The 13,411-nt window shown below is 32.4% G+C and overlaps 1 pseudogene; it reads right to left on the bottom strand.

The window, feature by feature from the left end:
* Positions 1 to 2,328: 2,328 nt before the first annotated feature.
* LOC108476848 (peptide-N4-(N-acetyl-beta-glucosaminyl)asparagine amidase A-like) lies at positions 2,329 to 12,674 on the bottom strand (annotated as a pseudogene).
* Between the last annotated feature and the right edge of the window lie 737 nt (positions 12,675 to 13,411).

The following is a 13,411-nucleotide window of genomic DNA, read 5'->3' as shown; positions in this document are numbered from 1 at the left end:
TATATATATATATAATTAAAATAAATCATTAAAATCCAAAAATCAAAAATAATATCAGGGAAAATCTCAAAATCTTGAAATTTAGAAAATTATAAAAAGCATAATTTACTTTTCAAAATTATAAGTATGCAAAACTTTGAAATAATTTTAAAATTAGATGAAATTAAAAATATTTTTTTAATGAAATTTTAGGTTCTTTTAGAAAAATATTAGAATTTTATGAAATTTTAAACAACTTTATGTTTGTTTAAAAATGGTAGGATTTTTTTTCATTTTATGAATTTTTTATTTTTTAAGGAATTTTGAGTTTTTAGTTAAAATACCATAAAATTCTTTAAATTTTTCATAGAATTCTAAGATTTTCTATAAAACCTATAATCCCAAACAAAAAAAAATTATGCAATTTTTAATTTTCTTTTTCATAATTATAAATTTAAAAATATTTTTATAATTTTCAAAATTAGATTATGATGTTTTTAAATTTTTATAACTTTGTAGGTTTTAGAGTTTTTTATATTTTTAAAATTTTAAGTATTTCATTTTTTTTACACATGGCAGAATGTTATTAGTTAATTTATTTAATTTTTTACGAAAATTTAGGTTAAGGCAATGGGGATTACAAAATAAAAATACAAGGAGTAAACTAAAAAAATAGTAAATATACTTAACTATGATACAGGGGACAAAAGAAGTGTTAAGTCTAATAATATAAATAGATGATTCTAGGAATCTACTTCATGTAATTAACAATACATATATTTTAATTTAGAAAACAATACATATATTTTTAATCATTATAAATTTGAGGATAGGATGTGTTGTATGACTCAATCCCTTTGGTGCCAATGTACTTCGGCTGTTTGGTTATTGATTTATGAAAATTGTGATTTTAAAGAGCTTGCGTTTGGTAGAATAGTGAGGCAAAGGCACAAAGCTTTATTTTTATTGGAACATCAACACACATGGGTCGTCGAAAACTATAATCTCACGTTATTTCAGTGGCATTTGGCAGTGGATAGAATAGTTTAATGAGTTAGCTTTTAGTTATTGGAATTTCCGTATATGGAGGTTGAAACATTAATTTGATTCAAATGGGTTGTCATTGTTTCAACTTGTATATAAATTGCATGACCTTAGAGAGAGTTGTTTAAGCTTTGTCATTGATTCAGGTTGGAGAGACAGATTATGGAAGCCAAAATGATGAAAGCGTATCTCTCACTTGCAATTATAGTGCTTGTGCTCGACAATCCAATGATTCCCTGTAGAGCTATGTCAGTTCAAACCAACACCAGCCATACCTCATCACTCATCGCCGACGATGAGGAGTTGGAGTTCCTGATGGATTCTCATAGCGGTAGAATCCTCGCCGGACATGGTGGACATGTGACTGACAAAACTGGCAATCGTGATCGACCAGCTGCAGATTGTGGGAGAGGTAAACCTTACAAATCCTGCCTTCCCAACCCGAATCCAGACGGAAAAAGGCCAGAAAATCCTGGGGTTTATAACCGTGGGTAGAACACCCTGGGACCGATAACCGTGGATGCTGAAGGTGAATGGCGTATTGAACTGTTTTTAGTAATTAATTTTTCTTTTTATGGCCTTGGTTGCCTTATGTATGAATTTTATCATTTCCTTTTCAATCTGCTAGGCGGTCTGCATATATAAAGCCAAGAGTCATATGAAATAAATAGGGATAAAATAAGTGTGTTAATTAGAATTTAGGGATAATATAAGAACATAATTACATTGATTTTTATTTTGACAATTAAAAAAAAACTCTTTATTATTTTGATCTAATTAAACTCTCATATTATTATTACCTTAAAATAAATTCTTAGTTTTAAATTGGAAACTAAATAATCCTTTCTTTAACCTTTAAATTATGCTATAACAATATCAACTTATTATTTTAAATAAAATTTTAATATATATATTAATGTTTCATTTTAAATAATTTTTATTTTATAAATAAAAATAGTGAAAGCTTGTTTCAGTAAAATAAAAATATAATAAATTACATTAAAATTTAGTTTTAAAACTTTTTAACTCTTTAATCTCTTAAAAGTAATTACTAGTAATTTAATTTAATTTATAAATTTTTAGACTCGCGGATGTATTCCTAGTGATTATAAATATGTGTATCAGTGATCATATATAATCACTGTTTCTTCTTCTCCCTTGTTGCTAAAAGAGAAGCAAAGAGAGGGAAAGAACAAACTGTCACTCGTTGGGGCAGGGGCGAGAGCAGTGGATTGTGCCTGAACAGCAACCGGCAAGGCAACCAAAGCAAAAACAAGAGCCGCAAATACAACCACGAAAGAAACCTTGGAAACTGCCATATTTTCCTCTCTTTTTTTTTTTTTTTTAATTTTTACAAAAAAAAGAAAATGTTCTATCTCAGTCTGTGATGGCTCTTTTCAAAAACACCCCTGTAATGGCTTAGGAGAGCCTCGCATACGGAGAGCTCTTACTATATATAATCCATGATGAAGTGAGGACGAAAGGCAAGAATGGGTTGAAATGATTTTATATGGAAGAAAAGGAGGCGAGGAGATGTGATCATCGCTAACGGATACTGCCTCCAGACAACTGTACAACCTACCAAATTACCCGAATCAGCTCGAACCCTCGAATCCCTCTTCGCCTTAACTCTTTGTTGAACAATCTTGTCAGTCCCATTGAAGTAAAACCTGACTACATTTGTAAGCTTAAATTGTTGTGAAACAATGGTGGTGAAATTACTAGCTGTGCATTTAACCCAACCTGCAAACTAAATTTTCCGATTGGCTTTAATCATAAAACTCCCATCAAGCATTGTGAAAGCTTATCGTCTTTGAATGGCCGGCACCGAACTATTGTAAACCACCGATTGAGCATCAACTTTGGGAGTTCCATGATCTAACCAGAAGTGTAAATTTGCATTCACCAGCCAAAATGATATCACATCGACACCGATTCCACTATCGTGATATTTCCCGTCCCATAACCATTCCAAAAACGAGGTTAAATCTAGATCGCAGCTTGGTAAATTGAAATCCCCGATCGCCACAATCGGTTCCCAAAATAATGGGTTAATCCCACCAGTGAAAATAACCAGAAAAACCACTTCCAATCCCACAAATTTCCCGTTGATCGTCACAGAAACTTCCCTATACGCGCCGTTCCCATGTGCCATTGTCAGATTGTTCATCCGGATGTAGGAATAAGACGGATTCGAATACCAAAACTCGTCATTGCCGTGAAACGACGCGTATAATTCCAAAATGATTTGAATAGTGTTCTCCGAGAATCTGACTTTTTTGACATGAACGTCCGATTTGCTTTCCACTCCGAACCAATGTATTCTTTTTTTTTTTTTGTCACTGGAGATCGAGATTCTCAAATCTGGCAGCGTTTTGAACAATCCCAATTCGGCGGTTCCCAAATTGTCTCACAAGAATGCTTTGCATCATTGCCTCCACCATGCTAAGCTTTAGCTTTCCAACTCTGACTAGCCCGTCGACCCAATGCCGACGCCTCCTGTAATAAAACACTCCATTTGGGGGGGGGGGGTTGTTTTTTAATTTTTGGGTTTCCATTTGACAATCTAAACGGTGAGAAGAAAGCTCAACAAGAGGAAATACATACTAAAAAATAAAGGCAATCTGATGAACGGAAAAGAAGATCGGAGACAAGGAAGTTCGAGGCTCAAATATGGATTTTGAGGTTTTCAAAGAGTTTTATTTTTTGAGAAAATAAATTGGATAACTTTAAAGAAGGGAAAGAGGGGAGTATTTTGGAGCAAGGTAGCTTGAACCGCGTTGGACAATAGTCACAGTGAACGATGGAAAGAAAGAAACGGTGATGATGATGATGATTTTATTGCAGGAAATATAAGATAAAATAGTGGAGGTCAGTATTTAATTATATATGGATTGTTACCTTAACAATTAATATAGATAGTTAGTGAACTTATAGTCACATCAACATGTCTGTTAAAAGTAGATTAGTTTAAAAAAAATTAACTTTAAGAGTTAAAGTTACCTTAAAAAATAAGATAAATGACTAAAGTGACCAAACTGTTAAATGTTAGGGGTTATTTTTGGTATTATGCTTTATTGCTATAGTAATTTAGAGGTTGGTATTAGCTCGTTTAGTATCGACATTGTTGCCAATATAGGAAGACGTAGATTGGAGTGCACTAAAGCGCATTATCCTCCTATTTAAGGGTTGAGGAGGTGCTATGATAGTTCTAGACATTGTATCAAAAATAGCAGATATGATAAGAACTTATAATGAGATTAATGTCTAAAAATAAATAAATAATAAAAGCAAGTTATTTATATCAAAATTTAAAATGTTGATATGTAGACATAAATCTTAAAACTAAACATAAATTTTAATTAAATGTGCAATTTGATGTATGAACTTTGATTTGGGTTCAAGTATATACATGGAACTTTAAATTAAATTCAATTCTATATATTTAAAGAAATAATTACATCGATTTGTTTTATATTAGATAAATATAATTATTTTGCATGTAATATGTAAACTTAAAATTGTGTTGTATCGATAATTGTGTTAACAGTTTGTGAAAGTTGAATCAAATCAATTTTTTATGCATGAAATTGCACAAAATCAAAGTTCATGTATAACATTGCATATTGAACTAAAGTTCATGTATAATTACGAGATTTAACCCTTTCTGTGTATAAAGAAGAAGGAAAAAGAAAAAAAAAAGCCAAATTTAACACTGTTGTTGTGTTTATAGTGAAGTTCAACAAATGGGGCTAGGATGGTTTCTGGCGATTCACATGAATTAATGCGAGGCGAAGAGCCGTTATGACTGGTGATTAGCAGACTGGATGGGGAAGCCCAATGAAAGGTTGAGAGAGACAGAGAAAGGAGAAAAAATGGAGAACCCCCTTGATTTGGGAATCATTGTTGGCTATATATGACAGGTTATGATCCCTAGGCACCACATGTCCTGATGTCATATTGGTGGTCGAAAGGGGATTACATCAGCTAGTTTGCATGGCAAGTCTGGGTTTAAGCGTGGCTGTTAGGGTGGCGATTGGATAGGTTATTGTTTGTGTCAGGTGGAATTAGGGCTAGTTTAGTATTGCTTTTAAAAAATGCTTTTTAAAATTTAAGTGTTCAGTATTGTTGTCAAAAAATACTTTTGAAAAATATTTAGATATGATATTATAAAGTAACAAAAATGCTTTTAAATAATGTTCAAATTAGTTAATATTATGATATTTTAGCAAGAATATAAAAATAATTTATTATAACTTATCGTTAATATTTTAAAATATAATATTAATTTTAAATATTTCTAAGTATTTAATATTAATTAATTATTAAATATAAATTATATTCTAAATATTTAACTATAATAATTAAATATTTGTAATTAGATATTAACACATTTGTACTATTTTATTTTAAAATGTAATTTGAATATATAACCCATATAGATATTAACATAACATAGAAAACATAAACCTAATAAATAAAAATATTACATCCATTTGGATTAAAGTTTCAAAAGGGCAATATTTATATACCAAATACATCATCAAAAATTTTACAGTAGCATTTACAATTTAAAGTGAATTCATTAAACTAGAGGCTATAGCATCTCTTGTTAATTCCGTTTCAAAACCACTTGAATTGTTTGATTCACCACCAGCGTCATCATCATAATCATTTTCTCCATCATGCATATATTCTGGATCAATAATATTCACATATACCCTGTTAATATTTTAGTATTCCATAAAACCTGCATCATTTCAACCGGCATGTTTTCAGATAAAATTGTGTATCACCATTGTAGCAACAATGATCATTGTTTGCTTTTCAAAACTATAACTTGGCATTCCCTTAAAATGACCCTTTTTTTTTCAAAACATCAAAAGTCCTTTTAATCACACTACGTAATGATGAATGTAAATGATTGAATATTTCTTTACAAGATATCAGTCTACCTCTTGAAAGTTAGGTAAATGATATCATTGACCTCTATATGGTCCAAGATAACCTTTCATTTGAGAATATCTAAAATCAACAAGATAATATTTTCCTACATGTCATAATATAACAAACAATTAATTCAAGAATTATTTTTTAAAATTATCAATTAAAGAACTTTTACTTTATTATTTAAAAAAAGAAATAAATGAAATATCTTACCATTTGGTGGGTGTAAATATTTGTATTTTGGATCTCGAATTGCATCAAGAAATGTTCTAATGTCATGCGTTGGTCCTTCCCATCCAGCCATGACAAAGGTGAAACACATATTAAAATCACACATTGCCATAGCATTTTGAGTCAGGACACATTTTCTTCCAATATAAGGAATTTGTTCATTTGGTGGAAGAATAGCGGCAATATGAGTACCATCAATTCCACCTATGCAATCCTGAACAAATAATCATATTAGTCTCGTTCGTATTTTTAATCGACCAAAAATATTAAAATATAATAATATAATATTAAATTTTAACCTTAAAATGAGGCATATATCTAGAACCGTTACATATTTTTCTGGTATTGAGCTAAAAAAAAGGATCTTCGGGTGCAATTAGATCAATGGCCATCCTTGAAACTTTCTCAAGCATAATTACAAAGAATCAACTTATTGTTGCTCCAGACTTTTGAAATTTTTCTCAATATTGGGAAACTTTTGCACTGGTGCCAAAGATGTATAAAAAAATTCCCAACATTTCACGAGAAGATATGTGTCTTGAAGTTTGCAAGTTGTGTCGTGACTCTAAAACTCTCAATAAACTCGTGAATACAATTTTAGACATCCTAAAATTAATCATACAACGTGATAAGCTATAAAAGTAACATATTTTAATCTCATTCTTGATGCATTTTGGGATGATTAATTATGTAAATTAGTGAATTTGATGCTCCTAATCCTTAAAAATCATGTTTCTATACTTAGGTGAGCATAGGGGAGTGAAAGGAGAGAAAAATAAGCCAAAATTAGACAAAAAGAGCTATTTTTAGGATCCACACGGGCTGGATACATGCCCGTGTGAGCCACACGGGCTGGACATATGCCCATGTGCTAGCCCGTGTCGATTTCGCATTCTGCTTCTCAAATATGCGAAAAAACCCAGTCTAAGCATTCTAAAGTCTATAAATACCTACTAGAAGAATACCAAAGGAAGCCATCAGAGAAGAAAAAAGAAAAGACTCGAAGAACACCATCAGTGTAACAGCCTAATTTTCAGTGATGTCGAAAATAGTAATTCGAGATCACTACATTCAACGAGTAAGTTTGAAAATTTAGTAAATTATATTTATGAGTCAAGTGTGACATTAGAAATATTCTTAAATTAGTGAATTTTGTGAATTAAAAGAATTTATTAGGTCAAATGGGTCAAAAACAAGGTATTGAGACCTCGAATTCATAAACCGAGCCATAAATATTTTTAAAAATATTTATGTTGTGTTATTGAGTTAGTATAAAAGTTTCGTTAGAAAATTTTAATGTTTTGATAGTCAATTAATTAAAAATGACTAAATTGTAAAATGTGTAAAATTTGTTAAATAGTGATTAAATAGCTTAAGTGACTAACAAATTTATGTCTGATACCAATTACTATAAATATATAAATCCATTGTAAGAAATCAGAAATACATGGGAGACTTGGAATGAAATTAAAACTGAATATAAATGATAATTTAGTTTTACCCTCAAATACTCAAACAGAGGAAGAGGAGGATAATATAAGTACAAGTTCAACACCAATAGGAATGAAAACAGTTCAAATACCTAAATTTAATATGATCTTGTACTAATGAAATTAAAACTGAATATATAGGAGAATCATCTAATCAACAACTAAGTCAAACTATACCTATACCACATAGGATAGATGATTTAAATAAAAGAAATGTGGCCCAAGGAGGAATATATTTAGACTTAACTAATATTTCAATATCAAAGAAAAATTTTGTAGGAACTTAGTAAAGAAGCAGAAGCAGCAAAAGAAAATATAGATTCTATAGGAAATAGGATAAATTTTGCGAAAGAAAGAATAACTTTACATTGTTTACAAACTAAAGCTTCTAAACAAGTAAAAAATAAATTAAGTTATAGTCACTGTACAAAAATTTTAGAAAATGAATGGGAGTTTAGATGTAAAACAACACGTCCTAATACTTATAAAAAAATAGAAAGAAAAATAGAAAATATAAATTAATTAGATGGAAACCAGAAATAAAAGATATCTGGTAATAATAAGAAAAAGAAAACAAATTATTAGAAGAAAAACTTCTAAAAACCTAAAAACAAATATGTAAATGTTTTATATGTGATGAAGAAGGTCATATAGCACCAAATTGTCCTAACAAAGGAAAAAGTGCTAAAAAATGATTAAAAGTATTGAAGAACAAGATTTAGAAAATTGTTATGAAAAGGAAATAAATCTCAAGAAATATTATATGAATTAATATCGAAATAGATTCGATTCGGATAATGAAGAATATATATTTATGTTTAATGTAGGAAGTAATTCTAAAAATCAATTAGAAGAAATCCTAAGTCCGAGCAACAAGATATAAAATTAAGAAATTTAATTGGAGAAGAAAAGACTTTTCGATGAAATGATAGAGAAAATAAATAAAAATCATAATTCTAAAGAAGAAATATATAAAATATCTAAGTTTAAAATATGGAGTCAAAGACATATAGAGGAAATTAGTGGCAATACAGTCGCTAAAGATACTAGAGGAGAATTAACAGAAATCCCATTATTTACTAAACATAAAATTAAGAGGATTAAAAAGAAATATCCTCAAGTTAGATATATACATTTAGGTATAATTATGATAACAATTAGAGCTTTATTTAGAAAAGGTCATGATATACCTATAATAGCGGTTTTATTAGATAAAAGATTTGAAAATCCAATAAAAGCACTTATTGGAGGAATTCAGTCTAATTTACATACTGGTGTAATAGGTTTTAAAGTTAAACCAAACTATTTTATATCTATTACAGATCCTCTAATAGAAGAGTGTTTATGTTTAAGAATTCAGACAAAAAATTCTGATATTAATGATTTAGCAGAAGATCTAGCAATAAGTTGGACTTCTATTAATAAATATACCAATACTGTAGAAGTAGAAACTAAGGAGATTAATAATAAAATCATTGAGTTATTTGAGCCTAATAAATTTACTACATAAATTCAGCTAAAATTATTACATTTAAAATATTTATCAATACCAAGAGATTGGAAGATAGATAGAATAAGTGGAGCTAGTACTTCAAAACCGGTAAGTACTATAGAATATATGTCTTCAGGAGATAAGCTATATTTTAAAAATAATGCTATAACAAATACAAATGATAATTTAGTTTTACCCTCAAATACTCAAATAGAGGAAGATGAGGTTAATATAAGTACAAGTTCAACACAAATAGGAATGAAAACAGTTCAAATACCTATTTTTCCTACTGGACCTAGTAGAAATTCTAAAAATACTAAAATGGAAGAAATACAATCTTCTACAATTATTCAACAAATGAAAATGGGAAAAATGATATTATTACATTTTCAAATTTTCAACCTAGGAAATATTATACATATAAAGAAATTACATTTCAATTTAGAGAATATAAAACATATTCTTTACATGCTTTATTAGATACTGGAGCTCATGTCATTCCTGTAGAAAAATGAGAATTAATGAAAAATCCAATTAGAACTGTAACGCCCCGATTTTTGGGCCTAAAAGTATTGGGCCTTGAGTCTGGGTTCGGGTAGAAGACGGCCCGAATAAATTGGATGTTTTGATTATTATTACTATTTAGTATGTTTAGTTTAGTAATTAAATAAATTATGAAGGGTTTATGGTGTGGGAAAAAGTCCGGGCTCGGCCCATAGCTTTAGCAAAATTCTTAAATTTTGCCTCTTAAGGAAATCTGGGCATAAGGCCTTAAAAATAAGTTGGGCAATAGCTGGGCATAAAGGAACGCTTGGTCCAGTGGTTAGGCACGCTAGGCAGTAGGAAGGGAAGCTGGGGTTCAATTCCCAGTGTGCGCAAATGTTGATTTTTTTTTTTTAACAACCAGGGATTGCCGCAAGGAGGCCTTATAATTACCTCCGGAGGAAAGATGACACAATCGAGTAAGTGGTGTGGTGGTAAGGTACGGGTGGTGTAGCTGAAGGGTAGGGGTTCGAGTCTGGTAAGTAGCGATGTTTTTGTTTTATTTTTAAACGAACCGGGGCTGCAGCAGATAAGTCTTAAAATTAATTGTGAGTAGACTATATCATGAGAGGAGCTTTAGTGTAGTGGCAAGCAACGTATGTGGGTGCCTGGAGGTCTCGGTTTCGAGCTGCTGTACGCGCAATGGGCGACCAATTTTGTTGCTCACGTGGGGGAGAGTTAGAGTTTGACTGAAACTCTCCTAGCAGTGGCTTGAGTCGGTCAAGCGGTGCACTGCTGCTGATGGTGCAAGGAATTTGGATGGGATTTAAATTGGCGGTGGTTGAAATTTAGGAGCAAAACATGGAATTTGAACTTGGGAAGAATTTTTATGCCGAAATGCACTCATTCGGCCATAGCAAATAAGTGCCGTTTATTTTTGGCCTTAATGATTCATTTTCTCTTCTTTCATTCTCTTGCTCTATTAGTTCTTAAAGCCGAAGCCATTAACCCATTCCTCTCATTTCTTTTATCATCATCTCCCCTCTACTTCACAAACTTCTATTTTCTATCTCGTTTCTTCAAAAGCCGAATCACCTAGATCTATTCTCTATTAGTATTTTGGGTTAGATCTACAATAAATCTGGAATAGGAAGGTACTTTGGAACATTTCTGGCAAGTAGATCCTCGGTAAATGCTCAGATCTTTCTGTCCATTCGTTATTTCGGGTTTTTAAGAAAAGCCGAAAACCCCTATACGCATAGGGTGGCCATCGACTGAGACTAAAGGGTTATTGGTTTTGTTTATTGTTCTGTTATGTATTTAATATGGATTTAAGGATAAGAAATCAAGGAGCATAGAGGGTTGACACTGTTGGAGCATCTAGATCTGGTAGTTGGAGATCGATAAAGCTAAGGGTTAAAGATATGGACTATGGCCGAATATGGTAAGGGTTTGATGTGTTAAGTTGTTATTGAGTTTTAATCTAATGTTATAGTAACCGATTGTAGGCTACTCGTATGTAGAACTCGTCAATGTTTCGTCATAAAACAGGTGTGCAAACGACACCACTAGTAGACTAGATCGGCAAAAGCCGAAAAGCCAAAATGCCGAAAAGTCGGTATTTCGAGAACTTGCGAGCGTGCAAGCGCTCGTAGGATTGTTTGTATTGATAATTTTGGTAACTTCAACGGTAAGATTGCAAAGTGCGCAATTTCGTGCACCTCGGTGAATTTGGGCTTCGATGGGCCGAAATTGGGTAATGGGCTAACGGGCCCATTTCGATAAAAAACATCCGGTAAGTTTTCTGAAGACACGTTAATAACTGTAATGAGCATGAAACCCTAAAAAGACTGATAAAATTACTGAAATACCTTTGTAATGTAGAATTACGGTAATACCCCTAAAGGGGTAAGTTTACGATTACGCCCCTCGAGGGTAAATAACTGTTCTTATGCTATAATCTGACTGTCTTTCTGAAGCATACCTTGCTAAATATATATATTCTGCATACATGTCATACTACATGGGGTTTAGTTTTGTTATGGAAGAAGAACCCGTTCTGGTGGCTGTGCTACATATTCTGATATAAGCAGCTTTTCTGCGGATTATAGTTAGTGCCGAAACCGGTGCTAACACTGTATGTGTAGAGATGGCGTGGGTGATTTATTCCCCACAGGAAGTGTAGGGATGGACAGAGGCAAGTGAGGGTTGGATGGGGTTATCGTGCATTAATCATATGAGACTATTTTGTTATGGGCCAACTGTGTTGATATGGGCAATGCCCAATATATCTCGACTTGTTATAGGGCTACGGCCCAGATTGATACTGATATGGGCTAGGCCCAGTATACTTTGATATTGTAAGGGGCTATGGCCCAGATTAATATTGATATGGGCTAAGGCCCAGTTAACTTTGATTTCTGAATAGGGCTTAGGCCCTGTAAAGCTTGAACTGATTTGGGCTCTGGTTGGGATACTTTACACACTGAGTTTTCCAAACTCACCCCCTTTTTCCCATCTTTGCAGGTGAGCCTTAGATCGGTGGACTTAGAGCTGGAGGGATTCAGAGTGGCCATGTGGACTGTTTAAAATAAGTGTTTATACCTCACTTTTGTTTTAGATTATTTCCTTTATGTTTTCGGGTTTTAATTTGTAATAAGGTCATTTTAATTATTTTTAATTGGTTTTAGTATGTTTTGTTAGCTTAGATATGATATTGTTTTAACTGTTTGAAATTGAATAGCTCTAGGGCGCATTTTAAAAAAGGTTACTTGATTTCAAAATATCGCGATAACAAACCAAGGCTTCTGCAACGAAAACATTTTCAAAATTAATAACCTTTCCAAATGGTTTTAAACGAAATGGTTTTCCCTGAACAATCACTCAGTTAAAGTGTGACAATGGTTGTGTGCATGTCTAGGAATGGATCCGTGGAGAGCTTGGTACTTAAGCAGTCTAATAGACTCACCTCTTCTTTTCCGGCATCCTACCTGTTGCACAGCTTCCATTCACTTTAATCTATAACGAAAAATACTCTTTAAACACTAAGAAAGATTTTAGATAAAACATGACTTTTATAGTAACGCTTCACTGTGACACACCGGATTCGAGCTAAACTTCCAGGCCAGGTTTGGAGTGTTACATTTAGTGGTATCAGAGCCCAGTTGCAACAACTCGGTTGTGGATCAAGGTCTGAAAAGCTTTTCGAAAAACTTTGCTAAACTTAGGCCCAAGAAGGGTATTTTGGAAACGGTTTTGGAAAATTCTTTTCAAAGATATTTTACAAGGTACACATGTTTTAAGGTTTAATCTTAAAATGGTTTAAGTTTTTCTGGGTTTCTGAAATTTGATAACCGAAGAAGTGGCACACTGAATCCCCAGCACCAAGTCTGTAAGTATTTCTGTTACTCATACTACACTGTATTAAGATATTACTGTAGATAGAACTGAGACCATATCATGACATTATAGCTAGGGCAATACCAAAAATCCTAGAATACTGAGACTGTAGCTAGGCTGAGATTTGCGAAAGCGAACTCTGAAACTCTATCTATGTATAAAACTCTTAATACAAACAATTCGATAGATACGATGAGCACACGTGGTACTCGTGGATGGGGTACTAGGGGCCGTGGTAGAGGCCGTAGAAGGGCTAGAGCTGAGTCCCTTGCTTCTGATATTATACCTGTGGTGGACGCTAGTGAGACACCGACATCGCCTACGACGGATAGTGGACAAGACCGTA

This window comes from Gossypium arboreum, chromosome 7, assembly GCF_025698485.1.
Source record: "Gossypium arboreum isolate Shixiya-1 chromosome 7, ASM2569848v2, whole genome shotgun sequence".
Lineage (NCBI taxonomy): Eukaryota > Viridiplantae > Streptophyta > Magnoliopsida > Malvales > Malvaceae > Gossypium > Gossypium arboreum.
Note: the sequence above shows the minus strand (reverse complement) of the source record. Positions and strands in the feature narration are given on the sequence as shown.